The 21,752-nt window shown below is 45.2% G+C and overlaps 1 protein-coding gene across 6 annotated transcripts in view; it reads left to right on the forward strand.

The window, feature by feature from the left end:
• The window catches only part of LOC135896027 (zinc finger protein 658B-like), a 200,821-nt gene that overhangs the window by 124,336 nt on the left and 54,733 nt on the right, over nucleotides 1–21,752 (forward strand). The window contains exons 1-2 of one of the 6 annotated variants that reach the window (XM_065424333.2): nucleotides 7,892–8,089; nucleotides 8,593–8,696. The exons of 2 other annotated variants lie outside the window; for them this stretch is intronic. The gene's annotated coding sequence lies outside the window, so the exon portion shown is untranslated. Of the gene's footprint in view, nucleotides 1–7,891; nucleotides 8,090–8,166; nucleotides 8,188–8,592; nucleotides 8,697–21,752 lie in introns of those variants that run through there. 3 more of the 6 variants (XM_065424334.2, XM_065424335.2, XM_070523380.1) reach the window with 3 other exon arrangements.

Here is a 21,752-nt window from a genome sequence, read left to right on the forward strand (position 1 = left end):
TTACGTGATGGTAGATGACTTCACCGGAGAAGTAGCATGGATAAAACAGGTTGTAGAAGAACACAGCGTGTGTCTGCCCATGGCCAAAGTCAAAATCAGTGGACCATTCGGGGAGCTAGAGACTGAGGCTGCAGTTTCCAAATTTTTGTCACGGCAGTATCCCTACATCTTTTCGAATCGTTCGAATCAGTTGCTGCGTGACAGAGGGCTCAAACTGGGAGAGGGCATAGTACAGGTATTGACCCGAGGCCAAGCTCGTAAGATCGCGGCGCTTTCGGCTGAAAATGCTCAAACTCCTCCAGCGGAAGCAGAAAAGGGGATAACTTCAATACCCGAATCCGAGCTAGGCCCGAGGGACAAATGAACAGTTGAGGAGAGCCTGCCAGCTGACCAGCTCAATGAGAGCGTAGCACTAGAGTGTCAGAGTTCTAGCCTGCAGGAAGAGCAAGCAGACGCGCTCACAAGCGAGACAGGGTCGTTATTATCACCGGCCTCAAAGAACTTTGATCAACTCTTACGCGTGGATAGAGAGTCACTGGCAGCTGAGCAAAAGAATGATGAGAGCTTAGCTAAATTACGTGACACAGCTAAAGAAGGCATTGCTAGGCGCAACGTAACGATACATGAGAGAGGAGGATTGTTGTATCGGCATTACAGAGATCGAAAGGTTAGGATTTTAGATCAGTTAGTCATACCTACTAAGTATAGGGAGGACCTTTTGAGTCTTTGTCATGGAAATGGGTGGTCCGGCCACCTAGGCATAAACAAATCAAAGGAAAGATTGCTTATGGAATACTACTGGCCTGGCTGTTTCAAAGATGTAGAAAACTTTGTAAGATCATGCAACGCCTGCCAGCGTTCTGGTAAACCAGGAGAGACTTGGAAAGCTCCACTGAAGGTAGTGCCCTTAATAACAGAGCCTTTCAGACGACTTGTAATAGACACGGTAGGGCCTCTTCCAAAAACAAAATCAGGCTACAGGTACTTGTTTACCATGCTGTGTCCGGCTACCAAGTTTCCAGAAGCTATCCCTTTGAAAGAGCTCAGCTCCGCCGAAGTAGTAGACGCGCTTTTGACAGTGTTTGCACGAGTTGGGTTTCCAGCCGAAATTCAGGCAGATCAAGGGTCAGTATTCACGAGCGCACTGACTTCGACATTCTTGCAAAAATGCGGGGTAAAGTTAATACACAGTTCTGTCTATCACCCTCAGTCAAACAGTGTAGAGAGGTGGCATTCGGTGCTTAAGCGAGTTTTGCGTGCGCTCTGTTACGAGCACAAGGAGGACTGGGAGAACTGTCTGCCGGCAACTTTGCTTTGCTTTGCGAACAGTTCCACATGAGGCGACAGGGTTCTCACCAGCAGAACTAGTGTATGGGAGGACACTCCGGTCTCCACTGAGATTGTTAAGAGAGATGTGGGAGGAAAGAGGGGAGAGTCCAACAGTGGTTGAATACGTGCTAAATTTACTGGAACGGCTAAGCGCAACCCGAGAACTAGTCGGAAAGAACATGGAAATAGCTCAAAGGAACGCCAAATTCTATTACGACAAGAATGCGAGGCTTCGTACGTTTAAAGTCGACTTAACGATGAAAGCGGAAAAGTGTAGGTTTGGTTGTTCGCAGGTTACTTATCTGGGCCATGTTGTCGGTCAGGACATGAGACTGCCGGCTGAGCTGAAAATAGCTACGATTGGAGAATTTTCTCAGCCGCGCACGAAAACGGACCTTCGTTCAATTTTGGGACTTGTGGGGTACTATCAACGGTACATTCCGAATTACTCGCAATTGGCAAGTCCATTAACAGACGCCCTCCGAAAGGGAGCACCGAGTAACGTACACTGGGATAAGGACAAAGAGAACGCTTTCCAAAGTTTGAAAACGCTATTGGTTTCTCGCCCTGTGCTTCGCGCGCCAGACTACACAAAGGAATTCATAGTTCAATGCGACGCAAGCGACAGAGGTATGGGCGTGGTACTTAGTCAGGTCGGCGACGATAACGAGGAGCATCCTATCCTCTACGCCAGCCGTAAACTAAATGTAAGAGAGGAAGCCTACAGCGCTTCAGAGAAGGAATGCGCTTGTTTTGTTTGGGCCGCCCAGAAGTTGTCGTGTTACTTGTACGGAGCGAAGTTCATCTTCGAGACCGACCACTGTCCTCTGACGTGGCTCAATGAAATGTCACACAAAAACGGCCGCTTGCTCCGATGGAGCCTCACTCTCCAAGAGTACAACTTCTCCGTTAGATATAAGAAGGGAAAGTTGCATAGCAATGCGGATGGTTTGAGCAGGCTAATTTGAATTCTGCGTTTGAGGGTCCCGCCTAAATTTTAAGGTTACTAGTGTTAGCTTTTCTTTAGGCGAAGAAAATCCCCTCTCATTCAGCAGGATTCCCTCCATTAATTGCTGAATTTGTCAGCAGGAATTTGCTTCAGAAATTGGCATAGTGAAATGTAGCATTTTTTTTTGTTTCTGCACTTATGTTGTTGTTTTTTTTGAAGCCTTGCGAGTCTAAAGTGAGAGCCAATGCACGTCATCTCGGCACAGAGCCGTGTTGTGGGGTTCATTTTGCAGTTGCCTGTCCTTGTTGGATGTTTTGGGGCGGTGACATCGATGCACAAGTGGTCGCTGCGAGCCAAGACATCAATCCCGCCCTGACCAGCAGCCGTTCTCTTCCTGCCTAGCGGTTGTCAGCGCTAGACAGTCGAGACTTTCCGGGCCATGGAGGCGCTGTCAAGAATGGCGAGCTGCGAAACAAATTAAGATTGCCACACAGTTACGACAGGGCGACACGACGCGCACCTCTCCCTTTCCGTCGCTGCAGCTGGGAGGCGTTCAAAGAAGCGGCCTTTGCGCTGGAATCCGCCGCCTTCCACCCGCCCCATCGACATTGTGACGGAACTAGTTCGGCGTGTGTGAACAATGATTCCGGAGTTCCCCAACGCGGAGCTGATTTGAAACGCATGGACAAACTGCCGTGGGACAACGTATTTTGGTGTGTCTCACGCTTCGGCACCCCGCCAACGCCGTCGTCGGGCATCAGAGCGCGGTTGCCTTTGTGTCTGTAAACTGATCTGCAGAGCCGCGGCGAGTTGGTGATGAGTAAACGAACAGTCGCCGCGTCGTAGGACCGGCGGATAGAGTCTATAAAAACTGTGGTTGTGCGAATGCTGAGGACACTTCTCTTGAGCAGTCACGTTAGACTGAGTCACTTCTCTCATACAGTCATGTTGGACTGTTACTCCTTTTCTCAAGCAGTCATGTTAGACTGATTTAATTTCTGTAAATAAACCCTTTTTCCTCGTTCTCGATGAGAAACAGTTCTTCACTTCATCAACGATCTCAGCGTAAATAAGTTGGACGACGGCATGGGCCAGCTACCTTCGAATTCATGCCGTACTCCAATCTTGGCAAAGGACCACGGACGATGGGATTGAGCCCCCAATCCTGACATTGTATACATATGGCGGTCATCTGAAATATATTTTTGCAACGTATTCGTTCGCGAAAATTTATTCAAAGTGCTTATTTCTTAGACAACAATACAGTTCTGAATTTCAGCGCTACAGTGCCAGCCGAAGGAGCGCAGACCAGCCCATTGCGGGTTTTTCATACGCGAATCGACAACCGCAAAAAGATAGCATATAAGAATCGAGTTATTATATACCTGCCGCGGTGCAACAAGTATGTCACAAATACTGGCTGTATATGATTTCTACAAGTGTTACCTCGATTTTACTCAGTTGCTTAGTGGCTATAGTGTTGGGTTGCTAAGCATGAGGACGCGGGACCGAAAGCTGGCCAGCGGCCACATTTCGATGGAGGCGAAATGCGAAAACACTCGTGTACTTAGATTTAGGGGCACGTTAAAGAACCCCAGGTGGTACACGTTTCCGGAGACCCCCATTACGGCGTGCCTCATAATCAGAAGGTGGTTTTGGCTTGCAAAACCGCACAATTTATTTTTAATTTATTTTAATCTGCTAAAACAGGTTTGCTCACGACGATTAATTTATGGTATATTTTGAATCTTTGCATTTATTCACGGAAGCGCTCGGCAGTAACACGAGGACTTTACTAACACTGAAGTTTAGATTCTACCAGCACCATTTGCTTTTCTAACTGCTTCTCAAAATTAGGCAGCTAATCGCATGTTTATTTTAAATCGCGGTAATTTGAAGTAAAGCTAATGGAGGCGTTCAACTGCTTGCAGAATATGAAAAGGTATGTATCAATATATACATTCCCTTTTCCGTGCGGCACCCCAGTCGAAAAAAACAATTGAAACCATTTGGAAGTATCAATGGGTCCAACTGGAAACGGCAATTTCCAATTGGACCAAGTGTTTTCTCCAACAGGACCATTTGGACCAGTTAGAACGGCCAATTGGTTCATATGGAAACCCTCCCTTCCAATTGGGCCAGATGGAGTCCCCAGCAGGACCATTTGGGTAAATCCGAATTGCCACATGGTCCAATTGGAGTTATCAAAACCATTTGGATAAAATTTAAGTGAGAAAATGTTAATGTCTCTTGTGTAAAAAATTTGCAGATTTCTCTTTTCCTTTTGAGATTTCTCTTTTGAGATTTGGACGCGAGATATCGAGATTGAATTCGTGAGATTGGAAGACACTATTTGGCATTTGGAGGGCAAGTAAATGGGGAACAACCGTAAAAAAAAGTGGTTGCGATGTATTGACCATGTTAAACAGTAAAAAAAAAAAAACTTGCACTTTTTTATGTGTTTCTTAAACGCACGACTCAAACAACCTTTAGGCATAATGCAATTTGTAATTTAGCAATATTGTTTAAATTTTATGTTTCACATCTATGAAATAATTCTTCCTTGGAATTAAATTTTGTCTCAGCGTCATTTTTCCTTGGCGACAGAACGGGACAGCATAATCGACATCAACATTAGCAACATGTGCTCGTGCTGCACTGCATTCTGCGCTTTGTCCTGATCGCTTTGCGTGCTTCGTGCGGCACGAAATCGACAAACATTTGGCAATTGTGCCAGTGACAGACGTAAAGAACTTCAAGCCTGACGACGACTTTTCGGCGGGATTTTATATGGTGAAGTGGACAAACGCGGCCGGCACGTGTGCCCACTACCTTGCCAGAATTTTGCAGATCGGAGGTAAGTTTCCGCGTTTCCAAAGCTCTTGTAATTAATTTGCATTACTGCACTACACGAATGCACGGGTCACACACACTCGTTTGAGTTAAATGATTGCACAGATATACGCTTTTGTGTAATGTAGCAAATATGCATGATGCACTGAACTAATTTCGACAAAAATGCTTCAAGTGTATTGCATGAGCGTTTCTTTAAAAGCAAGGTTTCCCCGAGAGCGTCGTGACAGCACTGGTGAAACGTATGAATCACTACGTGGGGGAGAACATTGCTGACATTGACAGAACAGCGAAAAATATATACTGATTAGAACAATTTTCTTGCATTTGCTGCTTGAACCTTAATAAACCGTAAATTGTGACTCTCTTCAACCTGGTTGGATTGCTGAATATTAAAAATTGAGGTGCCCTTTTATCCAATATCAGCTTGCCTGTCGTGCCAGCTTTTGAGGGCAACAGGTTTTTCAGGATTCCATACACAATGCTGTCTTTCTTTTTTATCCATTTCTGCAGGTTGTGGCGCGACTAGACCGGAAAAGGACCATGAACAGTATCCCGCATTGCATTTTTCTTAGTAATAAAGCTTTAAATCCTACTTTTCACTTGTTGCCTCATTGTCACATGTAGTTATCATCTTAAGGAAGTAGTGGCTCCTTGTGTGATATAATGTGAAGCAAGAAAAGCATGGGGAAGAGTATTAATGAAGAGATTCTCTTTCCGTGCTGTTCGTATTGTATTGCATCATATTAGACCACAATATATATGAACCAACTAGCCGAGCAACACGTAATAATGTGGTTCCTTATTGCTGTGCTAGTTTGCCAGATTCACACCGCGCAGGCAGGCGGTGCACAGTCGAAACCATTTGACCCGTCGAGCGGCTCCATTTGCACCATTTGGTTCCATGCCAATCGGCCCAATTGGTTCTATGCCAACTGCACCATGTGACCCAATTGGCAACAACCAATTGGTTTTATGCCACACTGCACCATTTAAGCCAAATGGTATACAACCAATTGGTTTTATGCCAGCTGCACCATTTGAGCCAGATGGTATACAACCAATCGGCCCAATTGTTCCAAGTGGCCCAATTGGGTACTAATACACAAATGGGACCAATTGGAAACAAGTGGAAATTTTCCAATTGGGTCCAATTGTTTTTTTCAACTGGGACGTTCAACTGACTTGAGCAATTTACTAGTGTGTGTTGCTTGCGGAATATACATGACAAATCTGTTTGGCGAACTGATACAGGTGGCTCGGCCCAAATTTTTTAGTGAAATATGCCTTTTGGACCGTATGGCTACAGCCAGAAAGAAGCCGAAGCATCATTCATTAGTAGTATGGGACATGTTGAAGGTATCATTATTCCCCGGTGGCGGATCAAAAATCAAGTGAAGTATGTAAAGCTTGTGGTAAATCCCTTATGAAGGTTTGCGAGGTTCTCTTTTATGTGCCGACGAAGGTAATAGTTCTCCGTTTGTATAATTAAACAACGCTGGAACGAGACATGGTGAGGCAGAAGGCCTTGCTTGAATTTTCCTTTTCTAGGCACCGTGGGCTGCGCTGTAGTACCTCGAGTACATTTTAGGCATTGCAATTGACGCTGTATAAAACTGTTTCATGGTTTCAGTTCGAAGTTGTAGTGAACCGAAGGGTTTCCCGAACAATGCGTGCCTCGCCTAAACGACAGTCGGTTGCTACCGTTGCTTGAGGTTGTGTCATAGTGCCGATAAAAGTTACAGAGTGACACTTTTTTACACGACGAAACATTTCATCACTTGCATTTGATTGGCTCTTGATCTTAACCACGAACCTTTTCTTTCAAGTAATTGCTACAATGGTCCTTGTGAATTAATTATATATGTAAATACTCTACATATGACGCGCCGTCGTGTTAGCAGCCATGAGCAATTCGTCTCGTGGGAGCGTGTTACAGAGAGCGGTGAAAGTGGGAGTAAACTTTTTCGTACGAAATGCGCGCCGAACTGTTTCTTTTACGCATGAATAAGTGGTCTTCTTTGACTAGAATATCTCATCAGAGTAATAAAGAATTATGATGACAGCTTCGCTGGGCAGTGTTCTTCTAACACGGATAACATGTTGACACCAATTGCCGAGATTTTTCGTCCATGAAAAATGCAATGTTTCTCATGGCTCACTACTATGCGAATGTTAAATGTTTAGCGAAGCATCATACACAGTTTCGACATTACGTAAAATTTATGGACCGACACGGCGCATATATGCATTGCAAAATCAGTATACCCCTTCAGCGCTGCATAGCTTGCGATATCCAAGTCGCAAATTTTCATGACTCACGCGATCTTGAAGAAGAAACTGCGGTTCAGGCATGACAGCAAAAAAATCCGAAATATTGTTCCGTAAGTACGGCTCGAGCCGCCAATGCGCCAAGACGAAGGGAACGAGCGCGCGCGGCAGCCGAGCGAGCGGGAGCGAGTGGCGTCCTGGCTGTGACGTCACTCGCGAGAGGGCGCCACTCAAAATTCTCAATTGCAGTTGCCATTTACGCTCGTTGCTTACATTTCTTGCACCGCTCCTCCTCTTCTAGTTTCACTATTCAAACGCAAAGCATTCGCAAATATCTGTTTTATTTTGTATATTTGTTAATTTATTCATTTGCCGCCAATACAAGCGCATTGTGCCTGTCGAAATGGCAACACGAGCGCTGAACAGATCACACAAGCAGACGACAGCGAACAGGTTATAGCTAGCGCCACTCTGCTCGTACGTTCTGTCCCTAGCGGCAAAAGGGCGTGCTGGAGCAGGCGTGCTGGAGCAGGGAGATCTGTGCAGGTCTGGAGATCAGTAGGTCGTTCAATTCACTACCCGTACTAGTACACGATGTCATGCTGTGTTTACGCATGTGGTACAGTGAAGCATGTGGTGAGCGGGCACAAACTACCCTGCGGCTGTCGCTCACGGCCACCTCCAAAGGTAAACGAGTGCACGAATCAGCTCAATACCTGCGTCCGCTGCTTTCTTTGTTCATGTTGTAGCGGCACACTTGTACACACAAACAAGAAAAGGAGCGGGTGAAGAGGACTTTGTTTTTGCTGTAGCGGCCTCGCTCCATCCAGTGCCTTAGCGCCGAGCCTTCTAAACAGACGTCTCCCGCATTGTAACAATATGTCATGCGCGCAACTTTGCATCAATGGTCGATATTGTCATAACACAAATACGGTCTATTACACAAGGTAGTCTGTCTGCCTTAATTTTGTCTGCTGTTTTTAGGACATCTATTACGAGCTACCCGGACGAACGCTACACATTCGAGAGTTTACAGCTAAAAGAACATTTTTCCTTGTTGCGCGAGGAGCACATTTTTTTTTTTTTCACTTCGCGACAGTCACGCGGTGAACTGCTCAAGGCACATGTCCCTGGATGGTTGTACCGTCATTTGTCAAATTTGTTTTACTGTGCTACTGCTGTCGTTACAGCTTCTGCTCATCTTGTGCCCGTCAAAATATGGCCCATCTCTGCACCGTTGGCAACAATTAGCTGCAAGTGCTGATTGCTGCTGGTTGGCTTAGTCCAGAATCAGGTATGTACATCCATTTGCGCAAGGAATTCTGATGCTTCTAATACTTGAGCTGCTCCAGTAAAGGAAGACTGATTAAATGTCGTTTGAGTGATGTGTGACACCCTATCACTGTTCTGCTCTACAGGTGGCAAGGCATCTTCAGATCTAGGCCAGTAAGGCCGACCAGTTATCTGTTGGAAGTTCCCGCAAAGCATTAAATGCGAATATAAAATTGTCTAGGCCAGAACTCTTATAATACTGTAGTGCCCTTGGTGCCTGATGTCATCACAAAAGAAACAGTAAAAGAATCCAGAAAATTTGTGTAGAGCTGTCCCGTGACAATAAATCATACAGATATAATTATGTTGCGAACTGTGACTGAACGTCCACAGCTGTGAGTAATTTCCTTGTGGGAATACTGTTGCTTTTCAGCATATATTGTGTCGGGTGCACTATCACTTGCCAGTTGCATCCTCAGTGTCTGACTCATTGTCATAAGACTGTGTCTATCTGTACAATGCAGTTGCTGCGCCACAAGTGATGTCAGTAAGTGGTGGTGAAAGTGTTAGAATAGATTAGGTCTTCTACATAGGAAATGCCAGTCACCTGAAACAATCGCTTAAGTTGTTTCAGTGTCAGAAATAGCTCTGCAAGCCTGCAGGTATGCTTAGATGTCTCAGTGTTTGTCTGAGTTGTGATCGGCAACTGTTCGTATATTGCTCTTACAGTGGTATATTATTTAAACTTTGCCACTTGCTCTGGGCTTTATGTGTAGCAGTGTGATGTAGTCTGCATTTCATTATGACATGGACGTGTGGCTGCGATGAAATCTTTTGAAGGGAATTTCTTTGGCTCTTTCGACCATTTTCGTTCTTAGTTGGAGGTCTGTAATTGTTGGTGGTCGCACTCTGCTAGGAAAACCAGGGTGTCTACCAACCGGGAAAACCGGGAATTCTCAGGGATTTCGCGTAGTCTGGAAAAAGTCAGGGAAAACTCAGGGAATTTTGGCCTCTATCAGGGAAAATTAGCAGCAATTTTATTGAAAGGGTCGAAAGTCGCGGTAATGCTGGCTCGAGTAGCAGACAGGAATCGTAATGAATCGTCTTTGACGCCCAGGCGTTGGCTGGAGGAGTTGCCAGTGTACAGTCAACAAGCGATTTTCCGGATTCCCAATAATTTGGACGGCTTCGCGGCGCCACTTCGTACCCTATAGTGCCAACGTATCAGAACGTGTGAAATTTCCGACGCAAGAACTCTTTGCCGTCCGATTTTCCGGACGTTTTGCCGCGACCACAGGTCTGAAACGGCATTAATCAAAGGCACCACCGCTGCCGTCTTGATTACTTCACCGCCTCGAACCGGCACTCTCGCACACAGATCCGCTGGCACCCGTTGCCACCACTGCAGCAATGCTAGGCCTAGCTGCTTCGACGTTTGCTATGAATCTTCTTGCCCTTGGGTGCCGAACTTTTTATTGAAAGAATTCGCTGCTGTCAGCAATGGCACGGACTCCACCTTTGTGGTCCTCGCGATTGGCTTAGAAACCTGGAAAGCACAGTGTGTTGCATAATGCCGGTTCCCGAAAGTCAGCTTCGCCTCAGTACGGAAATGTTACTTGGTGAAGCATACGTAAAAGTATTGCAGTGAATCATAACAAGCGTGGGAAGCGGCTATTGCCCCGGAATACAGTATGTATATCTTAATTATACACGCGGGCAACCGGCATTTCCTGTCACAGTACGAGCACAGGTATGCCTAATACGTGTATCGACAGGCCTTCACAGCGTTTTCGAACGTGCCTGTGGCAATTTGAGCCCCAAAGGGCAGTAAATGACACGCATTTATTTTTTTCCAACTGGCCGATTTTTCGGGCGTTTTTGCGGTCCCTAGGGAGCTCGAAAAATCGGTCGTGGACTGTGCAACTGATCAAGATGCTTCAAATGGTCCTTGGGGCGAACGAGTGGCGGAAGGCGGACAAGAACAGAAGTGACCTACGCATTGAGGAATAAACGAGAAAGGAAGCTTGTTGCCGCTGTTTTGAAAGAGCTTGAGCTCAAATATTTAAGTTTTGGCTGATGCTGAGATGCAGGTGTCCCTCATCCAAACCAATATACACTCTTTGAAGCAGTGCAACACAACACTCGGGCGTCATGCGCGGGCTGAGAGTAGGTCAGGACTGTTGAGGTTGACTTAAGAGCTGTTGAGGGAGAATCTCAATTGTGACAGAGTTCAGGCCTCATCCCACTGAGGTTGCTATCAGTTGATAGAAATAGCTCATATTAGAAAATATTTGCCTTTGTATGCGTCTCCTTTTTATTCGTATTTGATAATGTCCAACCCTATTTGCAATTGTTTTCGAAGACACTTTATTTGCTGTGCATTTTACTAACCCCTGCCTTCGATTCTCTTTTTGAATAACATCAACACTGCTCCTTAGTATTCAAATTGAATTAAGTTGCTTTTTTTTTCATGTGCTTACTAGGGAGTGACAGCATCAGGCGATATGGTTTCAGCCCGTGTTGATATAAAACATAGTTCTGCATCACTCAGGGAAATTTGCAATGGCGTTCAGGGGAAACCTGGAAAACTCAGGGAATTTGGAAATGTCAACTTGGTAGACACCCTGAAAACATTCGTTCGCTTTTCCTTGTTCTCTCATTTGCTTGTTCTTTTGTTTGTTCACCCTTTCATTCCTTTAGGCTATTCGCTTACATTGACAGTTATCATCTATGGTCCCTGCACATTTTCTTCACACAAGTTCATGTTCTAATTTGCCAGCAATCTCACTAACAAGGGTTTAGGGCTTGCACTCTTGCTTGCTAACATTGCACACCTTTGATAAAGTTTGGTCACACCTCCATTACTACAGGATGTTAGATATAGAGCTGTTTCCTGCGATTACTTCGAGTTCCCCAGACCACTGCGAAACGCAGCCCAGCTAATTGAGGAATGCAGGAGCAGGAAAGCACATTCCAGAGGAGCGCCCAGGCAAACAAGTTGAAGGCCACAAGACAGGTGCAAACCAAGACGGCGGTAATGCGCCGTGACAGCCAGACGTGCCGGGAAGGCCCAAGCGTACCTCTTCATCGCCTTTGAAGAAGACAATTGCTACCGCTGAGGGGCCGCAGCACCGGGATCAAGTGATCAAGAGAGGAGGATCAAGTGCCGACCTTCTTCGCCGGGTATGACACCATCGCACGGGTGCCTACCATTGGCTGAAAATGGCGTCATCTGAGCGGACTCTCCTATTGGTCAAACATGACGTGACTTACAGTGCTCGAAGGGTTTATAAGAAGCCTTCCAGAGAGACCAGGGCATTCCATGATTCCCTGATTCACCTCTCTCGAACTTCTTGCCGCGGGCCGCAGCGTCCGAGTTGCTGCCGGCCCGTAATGACTGTACGACTGTTACTCATTGACGTCTCACCTCTCTGTATATAATGTAAAATAAATACTCCCAAGTTTGGTTTTCATCCCGAAGTCCGTCCTTCAACCCCTACAAGGAACCCATTTCTTGAGTTGTACGTCACTGTTCATGACTTACAAGAGGGTTGAGTGTTGTCATTCCCTCTCATGGCCAGATGTGTTAAACATAAATATAATTATGGGGCTGTATGTGTCAACACTACAATCAGATTATGAAGCATGTCATAATGGCAGACTACGGATTTTGACACCTTTGTGTTCTTTAAAGGGTCGCTGAAACGGTTCAGGACCCGCTGTGGTTGCTTAGTGGCTATGGTGTTGGGCTGCTGCACATGGAAGTCATGGGATTGAATCCTGGCTACATTTTGATGGGATCAAAATTCGAGAATTAACATGTTTTAGGTGCATGTTGAAGAACCCCAGGTGTTCTCCCACTACAGTGTGCATTGTAATCAAATGGCAGTGTTGTCTTGTAAAAACACAGTTTAATTTTTTTTTAATGGTTCAAACATACATACATCAAAACGTTTATTTAAAAGAAAAAAAAATGCAGAAACGAGTGGAGGTTTTGTAGACACATAGGGTACACTAAACGTTCGTACCACAATTTGTCTGAAGCATCTCATATTAAGAGAGCTACACACAATTACGAGTTACCCTCCTCCATAGCCATACATTTTCTCCTAAACTCATTTGCCGAGTGATCGGACTTTAGCTCCACCTTCACTGGCTTTGCCTCATGATGGGACGTTGTGTTGTCTACTTCTGGTTGTCTTGGAGCCAGTGTGCGAAGCCTCTACAACCTCTCTACCAGCTGCGTGGCAGTCGGTTCCAAAGGCGAGCTATCGAAGCAGTGTACGTTGTGAGCATTCTGTAGCAGCACCGAGTGTGTCCGATATTCTGGAAACCATGGGTGAGCTGGATGCTTTGATGGGTGGGTGGAGGCCTAAAGCTCCTCCCCATACTACTATTGCTGTAATGAAGGAGTTTTAGCCTAGATGTATCTGAGCGACCTGATCGGTCTACATTGTCCAAGCACCTGGTGGTGCAGAGCTTAACCAGCGAAACGAAAAGCTAATGTTGCCGTAACCAAGCCTAAAAAATTTTAAACATTTAGAAAAACATGTTCATGGCTAAGTTCCTACCAAATATTTACACCGGCAGGAAAAATACAATGCACTTGGTTACTGCTATATTAGTTCTGTGGTTGAGCACTCTGCTATCAAGTGGCTGCACCATGTAGGGCGTTCACATTCGTGCTTCCACTCGTCCAATAAAACGCCCAGGCCCAGTCCGCTTGTGCTTGGGTTTACTTGAAATGTCGCACACACGAGACACTGTTGCGGTATAGGGTAATCCTTCAGGGTGACGTGATGGCTGCAAATGCACAGATGCTGGTGCCGATGGTGCTGGTGCAGCCACTTCGCTCACATGTTTGCCTTGCTGAGGAGCATGATATTGCAGCTTGACATGTTGCCAATCGCTACGTTTGCAGCCCACAATGCAAGGGTGAACTATATTGCTCGCGAAAATACAGATTCAGAGAAACACCGACCGCGCAGCTCACGTCATAACGGAGGATATTGTAACACAAGCAGACAACATTTATTGTATGCCGGAAGTGCTTAAGTGTAGCGATAAATTGTCCTCGTGCATTCTCTTTCTGGTACTTTCTTTTTCGTAGAAACAAATTAACTTACATTTCAACTATTACAAACCACATTTGTTCACCGTAAAGTTGGGAAAAGTATCGATAATGCGCCCGGAGCAGTGAATCCGACAGCTCGCCCTCGTGGCACCATGTGGTCACCTCAAGTCACTTGATCAGGGGAGGCTGAAAACTCAAGAGGAGTGGCGTGCTGCGATTGGTAGTGAAGTACAATCACGCTCAGAATGAGCTACAACACATAAGCGCATGGCAAAGTGTCGTGTGTTGTACATATTTAAAACCTTATAGTAAATTACACACTTTTTGTCACCCAATTATCACAAGTGCCAACTCTAACAACTCAGCACATTTCTACAAAATCGTGAAAATTGTTTCAGGGTAACTTTAACGTGCACTTATATCTAAATGCAGAAGCGTTTTTGCATTTCAGTCTGGTCGAAATGCAGCTGCTGCAGTCGGGATAGAACCTGCGACCTTGACCGTAGCCGCAAAGCTGCCGCCACGAGCACAGAAGGGTTGATTTCACATGCTGCTGCTTCTGTTTTGTCGCCTACACCCTATGGTGACGTAATGAAGCTTGCCGTGTGCGCACCCCGCACCATTTGTCCACTTGGCAAATATGTGTGGTGTTTATATTTCCAAAATAGCAGAAATTTAAAGTATTGTACCTTTAGTTTGCGAGCAAGGGCTGTCGTTTTTGCTTTTCTTTGGTCACTTTTTCCCTCTCCCGCCTTCCTCTCCTCCCTCTGTATGGAAACTGGGAGTGAAGAGGGGCAAGGCTGTTATTCACTCATTTCCCAACTGCATAGGTTCTACCCATCCTCTGCATTCTGTCTATCTACCCTCGGGCCTAGCGCGTTAATAGAAGAGTAGAAACCGCTGCAATTTCTGCAATGATTTGGGGGAGGCGGGCGGCTCACGGATAACTAAAGCTGTCAGGAGGCTTATCTGGTGATAACCCAGAGGGTGTTGTGCAAATGTGGCACAATGTAAAAGTTGAAACAAGCCTCTTGCATCGCCTTTCCTCTCTACGTCACTCCTGCCATGTACATGCACACTTTCAGCCATTGCTCGAAGTGGCTTGTAAGGCAGTCGCAGCAGTAAAAAATTTGAAAGAACATGCAAAGAAAGCTTAGCTTTAAGAATCCATATATAACGACATGTTATTATCATAGCACGTTAGACGCAACCATCAGTTATGTCTTCTGGATGGTGTTTTCAGACTGTGCTTGACATTGCTAAGTTCCCTTTAAACGAACAGTGTTAAGACAGGGTGGAAAGGTTGCCTTATTAGACTTCGAATGTGCCACCATTTCCGCGCAGTGCATCTCGCAAAGCCAGAGAGCATCGCAGCCTGGCGCAAAAGGCGCCAGCTGCATTGCATCAACATCACTTGCAATGGCACTTCATATGGATCCGGAGAGAGAACGAGAGATTGAAAGAAAAAGGGCTAAAAGTGAAAGTGAAGCTGTGCCTTGGCACCCCCCTTTCTGCCATTTCTCTCTCTCTCGGTGAGCGCAGAAACAATGTGGAAAATTTGCCGTAGAAGCAGCCCAAAGCAGCAGACAGCCCAGTTTGTAAAAGATGGTGCTGACCGAGCACAACACTGTGTTGCTTGAGACGAAGCTGCAAATTTGGAAGACTGGAAGAAGTATGAGCTCGCATTCAATGATATTGTTACAAGGGAAAATGCACACGAGAAGCTATATGCAAGTATATTTACAAAATGAGTACGCTGCACTTCACCAAAAGGCAACAGCCCGAGCTAGCCTTTAATCATCGTCTTGACACCGCTGGCCTCTTTTGCATCGTAACTGCTACCCTACTACCACCACAGTACTATCATAGTACTACCATAGCACTACCCTCATCAGTAAAAGTGCCAACTCAGCGCAACTAAAGGCTTGCCTCAGAAGCAATGTAGTAGGCCTTGAGCCTACTGACATGCACAACATCACTGGATGACCTACTAGAGGGTGACATTGAGCTGACGAGAGCAATTTCGTAGATCACTGGTGTCACCTGGTGAAGCATGCGGCAGGACCTTGTTTAAATCAGGAAAGGAGCTACTCTGAAAGTCCAGCATGACGAGAGGGTGACCACAGGAGCGTGTGCACACCAAGGAAAAACTGTACGTTAACGTGGCAGGCATTGTACAGTTGCTGCTGAGTGGCTTGCGATGCCGTCAGTCGAGCACGGGCAAGTTGGCAAGCTTGGTTGGCCAAGGCGATGGAACTGCGCATGCTCGCCTGTCGAGGAGGTTTAGAAAGAAATGCAGTATCCGCGGGCAAGGTTGGTTTGCGACCGTACAATACATAAATAGAGAAATTGTGGCAGCGTCATGCGGAGAAGAATTATAGGCAAATGTAATGTAAGAAAGGGCAACATCCCAGGCATAGCAGGCCTTCAAAACGTACATGGACAGCATATCTGTGAGGGTACGGTTCAACCACTCCGTCAGTCTTGGTTTGAGGATGGTGTGAGGTGGTCAGCTTGTGTTGTGTGGAGCAGGAACGTACAATGTGGGTGATAACTTTCGACATAAAGTTATGACCACTATCCGTAAAAATCTGTTGCAGGCGCCGTGGAGTAAGATAATGTTATGCAAGAAAAAGTGCAACGTCAGTGGCCCAACTGGTCAGGAGAGCCCATGTGATTGGCGCCACCCTTAGCAGATGGCGTAATCACTTTCAACGGCTACCCATTTGTTTCTAGTGGATGACGCAGTAAAAGTGCTTAGGAGCTCTAATCCAACATGGAAGAATTGTTCTGCAGGGACGGTGATCAGCACGTAGGCTGATCACCGTAGCACAATGCCTGAGGCTCTTTCTGGTGCTGGCAGAAATCGCAGGCAGCAACGTGTTATCGGATGGAGCGAGTGAGACTGGACCAATAAAAGTGGCGGCGGATGGGGTTGTACCTGAGAGATACCCCAAGGTGTCCTGTAGTAGATTCATCATAGAACTCAAAGAGCAGAGTGTGTTGCAGAAGTTTGGGCATGACAAGAAGATAATCAGACCCGTCATGGGTGAAGTTCCATCGTTGGAGAATGCCAACCTGGAGGACATATCGCCAAGAGAGGCATTGTTAGGTGAAGAGTGCACATGCTCAGCGAGTGCTCGAAGTGATAGGTCTCAGCACTGCTCATCGGCGTTGTTAGGGAAGGCAGACACAGAGAAAATGCCATTGACGGTGCTACAGACAGTGTTGTCAGGCTCATTGACCGGGTCACGAGACAGGCAATCAGTGTTGTTGTGGAGACAGCCAGATTTCTAAATGACAGAATACGAATATCCTTGTCAGCGTTACGCCCAGTGAGGAAGTCGACCTGTAGGGTCTTTCTGTGAGCACAACCAGCAATGTCCGTGCTGGTGTGTGATGACTGAAAAGGGTCGGCCATTTAATTATAGGCGTAGCTTTGCAACTGCCCAAACTAATGCCAGATACTCGAGCTCAATGATGGAATGGTTATGCTTGAAGGTTGGGAGGTGTCTGCTGGCATAAGTGGTAATATGGTCGTTGCTGTGCTGGCGTTGTGCCTGTACTGCACTGATTCTGTGGCTGCTGGCATAGGTATGGACTTAGGTAGGTGCAGTAGGATCACGCCTTTCCCTGTGAGTTCTCGACAATGACCCTGTCATCAATCAGTGGTCTCTTTGTGACGCTCAGGAGAGGGTGACATTGTTATCTTGAAATGAGCTGTCATTTCTGGGGGCTCGAAATGCTGAAGATCTGGAGCGTGACTGCCTGTTCTATGACTCAGGCGACGCCGATTGAGCTTCCTTGAGTGAACGATGAGACGTGATCTGCGCCCATGATAGCCACATGTCTGCCGGTGAAGCATCTTTTTTCTGAGGTATTGTCAGGCACAACACCCCTGCCACCAGACGGCGCATCAGGACGTTGAGTTGCTCAATGCAGCTCGGCTGGCTTGATGCTTGCATTCCTCCACGCCATTGGGATGCAGGTTCCGAGAATGAAGATCTTCTGGCCAAAAGCATCTTAATAGGTAAGCTCTGACTTGACTGTATAGATGCAAAATGACAAGCTCCAAGGAGCGACCTTTGTCAGCCCTTCACAATGCCGCAAGCGCCACATGCAGACTACTCACCACCAAACTGTACAAGTTGAAATAATCTGACAACCCCCTATTTGAAGGGAAACCCTGAAACACAAGGTTCACATTAATCTGGACAAGCACCAGGACTCTTTCAACAATGTCTCCGTGCAAATAGACACAAACAGAGTTAATGTAATGAAGCTAAGTAATCATGAATTAGAGCTTCCACAGATCAGGAAGGCGAAGGGAGAACTGGCTTTGAATAATTGATATCTGTAACACTTAGCACAAGATAGCTACATGATCCTGACATAATGCCAAGTTGCGAAATAAACAAAATGGAAAACCATCTACAAGCCTTATCATTTTCCTAAATTGGCTCAGAAGGCCTGATTTATTCCGCCTTTCTTCTAGTTCACTTTTAATTTGTGCTACTGTAAAGCTACGCTTTACCCGAACAGGAGGCCATATTTATTTATTTATCTATTTATTTGCATGTACCTTACAGGCCTTCGAGAAGGCATAGTGTAAGGGGGGAAATACGGTAACATATTAGTATGGAATTGGGAAAGAAATAAACATCAGCATAATAAAAGGAGTACGCACAGAACATGAAAAATCAATACATTAGCAAATACAATATGGAGAGCAATAACAAAAAATGGTAAACAACAACATAATAGCATAATAACATTGTAGTAAGTATTGTGAAAAAATTGGGAGCACTGAAATTCTTTAACATTCTAAAAAAAATTGCAAGAAAATTAAAAAAGACATGATGTGTTTAGACGGTTGAAACGGCATATTGATCGGTTAGCAGATTGCGAAATGCAGTGTGTTTAGATTGGCATGCAATGGTATCTGGTAAAGCGTTCCATAAACAGACCGCACGGGGCAAAGCTGAAAAATTAAAAGCGTGTGTGTTGCCATAAATTCGGGTGTAGCTGAACTGATTGTTCAGTCGTGACGTCAAGGATGCTTTTTTCAGGTTTGATAAGGTTAGGCCAACTGTGTGAGCAAATCTATGAAATAATAACAGAAGAGAAATATCACGGCGAGTAGTTAGTGGTTGCAATGAAAGATAGATTTTTATTTAGGTTACACTTGACTGGTTACTATAATTTTTAGAAATGAAACGGCTCGCTCTATTCTGGATGCTCTCCAGGAGTTCGATGAGGTAATTTTGATGAGGAGACCATATACAAGAGGCGTACTCGATTTGTGGCCGTACAATAGTTACGTAAGCTAGTTTTCGTAGTGGTAAAGGCGCACTTCTTAAGTTGCGGCGCAGGAATCCTAATGATCTGGAGGCGTTAGCTGAAATGGAGGTGATGTGTTTAGTCCATGAAAGATTGTGTGTAAAGAGCACTCCTAAGTACTTATATTCTGTGGTGTGGTCAACTATGTTATAATCCAGATAAGAAAAGTGAGAGTTAACAGTTTTTCGAGAAAAGGAAACTACTTTGCACTTCGACACGTTTAGGGACATGAGCCACGTAGCACACCAATCACTGATATGTGCAAGATCATTTTGGAGTGCCGTGGGGTCAGACGGACAGGTAATCGAACGGTATACAATGCAGTTGTCAGCAAATAACCGTAGAGAAGATGATATATTGTTAGGTAAGTCGTTAATGTAAATTAAAAAGAGAAGAGGCCCAAGTACACTGCCTTGAGGTACACCAGAGGTGACGTCAGAGAGCCCAGAGGAAAAGTTAGCAACAACAATGAACTGTTTGCAATTAGTAAGAAAATTACGAATCCATGATAGGGTTCGTGAGTCGAGTTTAATTGCTGAGAGTTTCATATCAGGCGACTATGGGCTACACGATCGAATGCTTTCGAGAAATCCAAAAAGATGCAGTCAATTTGTTTATCACTCTTCATATCAAACTGTAAGTCTGACGTGAATTCTAGTAGCTGGGTTTCGCAAGAAAATCCTTTTCGGAAACCATGCTGTTTCGGGTAAAAAAAGTTATTACATTCAAGATGAGAATACATATGGGGTGCGATAATGTGTTCCAACATTTTGCAGCAAATGCATGTGAGTAGTAACATGCTAATGTCAGTAGTCATGTGACATACCTTTGCCTATTACAATGCAGCGTGATTAGAATAAATCGCCAATTCTGACCAATGATAAAAAAACTTCCAACAGATAATGCAAACTATGGAAAGCAAGTTACGACCAAAATTACACCGTGGCCTTTTATCTTCACTGATGCTTTCCTTTCTCGAGTGTTTAACTGTCAGATTTTTCATGGAAGTAATCAAACTAAATAAATTCCACCATACCATGAGCAGTAAAGCAGAAGTAAGGAAAGCTGTGGGAGCTATGCAAAGAGAGAAGGCAGCTGGGGAGGATCAGGTAACAGCAGATTTGTTGAAGGATGGTGGGCAGATTGTTCTAGAGAAACTGGCCACCTGTATATGCAATGCCTCATGACCTCGAGCATACCGGAATCTTGGAAGAATGCTAACATAATCCTAATTCATAATAAAGGGGACGCCAAAGACTTGAAAAATTATAGACCGATCAGCTTACTGTCAGTTGCCTACAAGCTATTTCCTAAGGTAATCGCAAATAGAATCAGGAACACCTTAGACCTCTGTCAAGCAAAGGGCCAGGCAGGATTCCGTAAAGGCTACTCAACAAAAGACCATATTCACACTATAAATCAGGTGATAGAGAAATTTGTGGAATATAACCAACCCTTATATATAGCTTTCATTGATTACGAGAAAGCGTTTGATTCTGTCGAAACCTCAGCAGTCATGAAGGCATTACGGAATCGGGGTGTAGACGAGCCGTATGTAAAAATACTGAAAGATATCTATAGCGGCTCCACAGCCACTGTAGTCCTCCATAAAGAAAGCAACGAAATCCCCATAAAGAAAGGCGTCAGGCAGGGAGATATGATCTCTCCAATGCTATTCACAGTTGTTTACGGGAGGTGTTCAAAGACCTGGATTGGGAAGAATTGGGGATAAAAGTTAATGGAGAATACCTTAGTAACTTGTGATTCGCAGATGATATCGCCTTGCTTAGTAACTCAGGGGACCAATTGCAATGCATGCTCACTGACCTGGAGAGGCGAAGCAGAAGAGTTCGTCTAAAAATTAATCTGCAGAAAACTAAAGTAATGTTTAACAGTCTCGGAAAAGAACAGCAGTTTACAATAGGTAGCGAAGCACGGGATGTGGTAACGGAATACACCAACTTGGGGCAGGTAGTGACGGCGGATCCGGATCATGAGACGGAAATAATCAGAAGAATAAGAATGGGCTGGGGTGCGTTTGGCAGGCATTCTCAGATCATGAACAGCAGGTTACCATTATTCCTCAATAGAAAAGTATATAATAGCTGTGTCTTACCAGTACTCACCTACGGGGCAGAAACCTGGAGGCTTACGAAAAGGGTTCTACTCAAATTGAGGGCGACGCAACGAGCTATGGAAAGAAGAATGATGGGTGTAACGTTAAGGTATAAGAAAAAAGCAGATTGGGTGAGGGAACAAACGCGAGTTAATGACATGTTAGTTGAAATCAAGATAAAGAAATGGGCATGGGCAGGACATGTAGTGAGGAGGGAAGATAACCAATGCTCATTAAGGGTTACGGACTGAATTCCAAGGGAAGGGAAGCGTAGCAGGGGGCGAGAGAAAGTTAGGTGGGCGGATGAGATTAAGAAGGTTGCAGGGACGACATGGCCACAATTAGTACATGACCGGGGTTGCTGGAGGAGTATGGGAAAGGCCTTTGCCCTGCAGTGGGCGGAACCAGGCTAATGATGATGCCATGAGCACAAACAAACAATGTCCTCTTTTTGACAAAAACTCCTAAAATGTTCATAATTAAATATCATCGAAGAAATGAAAGTTCATGAATGCAATCTGGAAAATGTGCCTCCAAAATACACTCCT

This window comes from Dermacentor albipictus, chromosome 8 (assembly GCF_038994185.2).
Source record: "Dermacentor albipictus isolate Rhodes 1998 colony chromosome 8, USDA_Dalb.pri_finalv2, whole genome shotgun sequence".
NCBI classification, from domain to species: Eukaryota; Metazoa; Arthropoda; class Arachnida; order Ixodida; family Ixodidae; genus Dermacentor; species Dermacentor albipictus.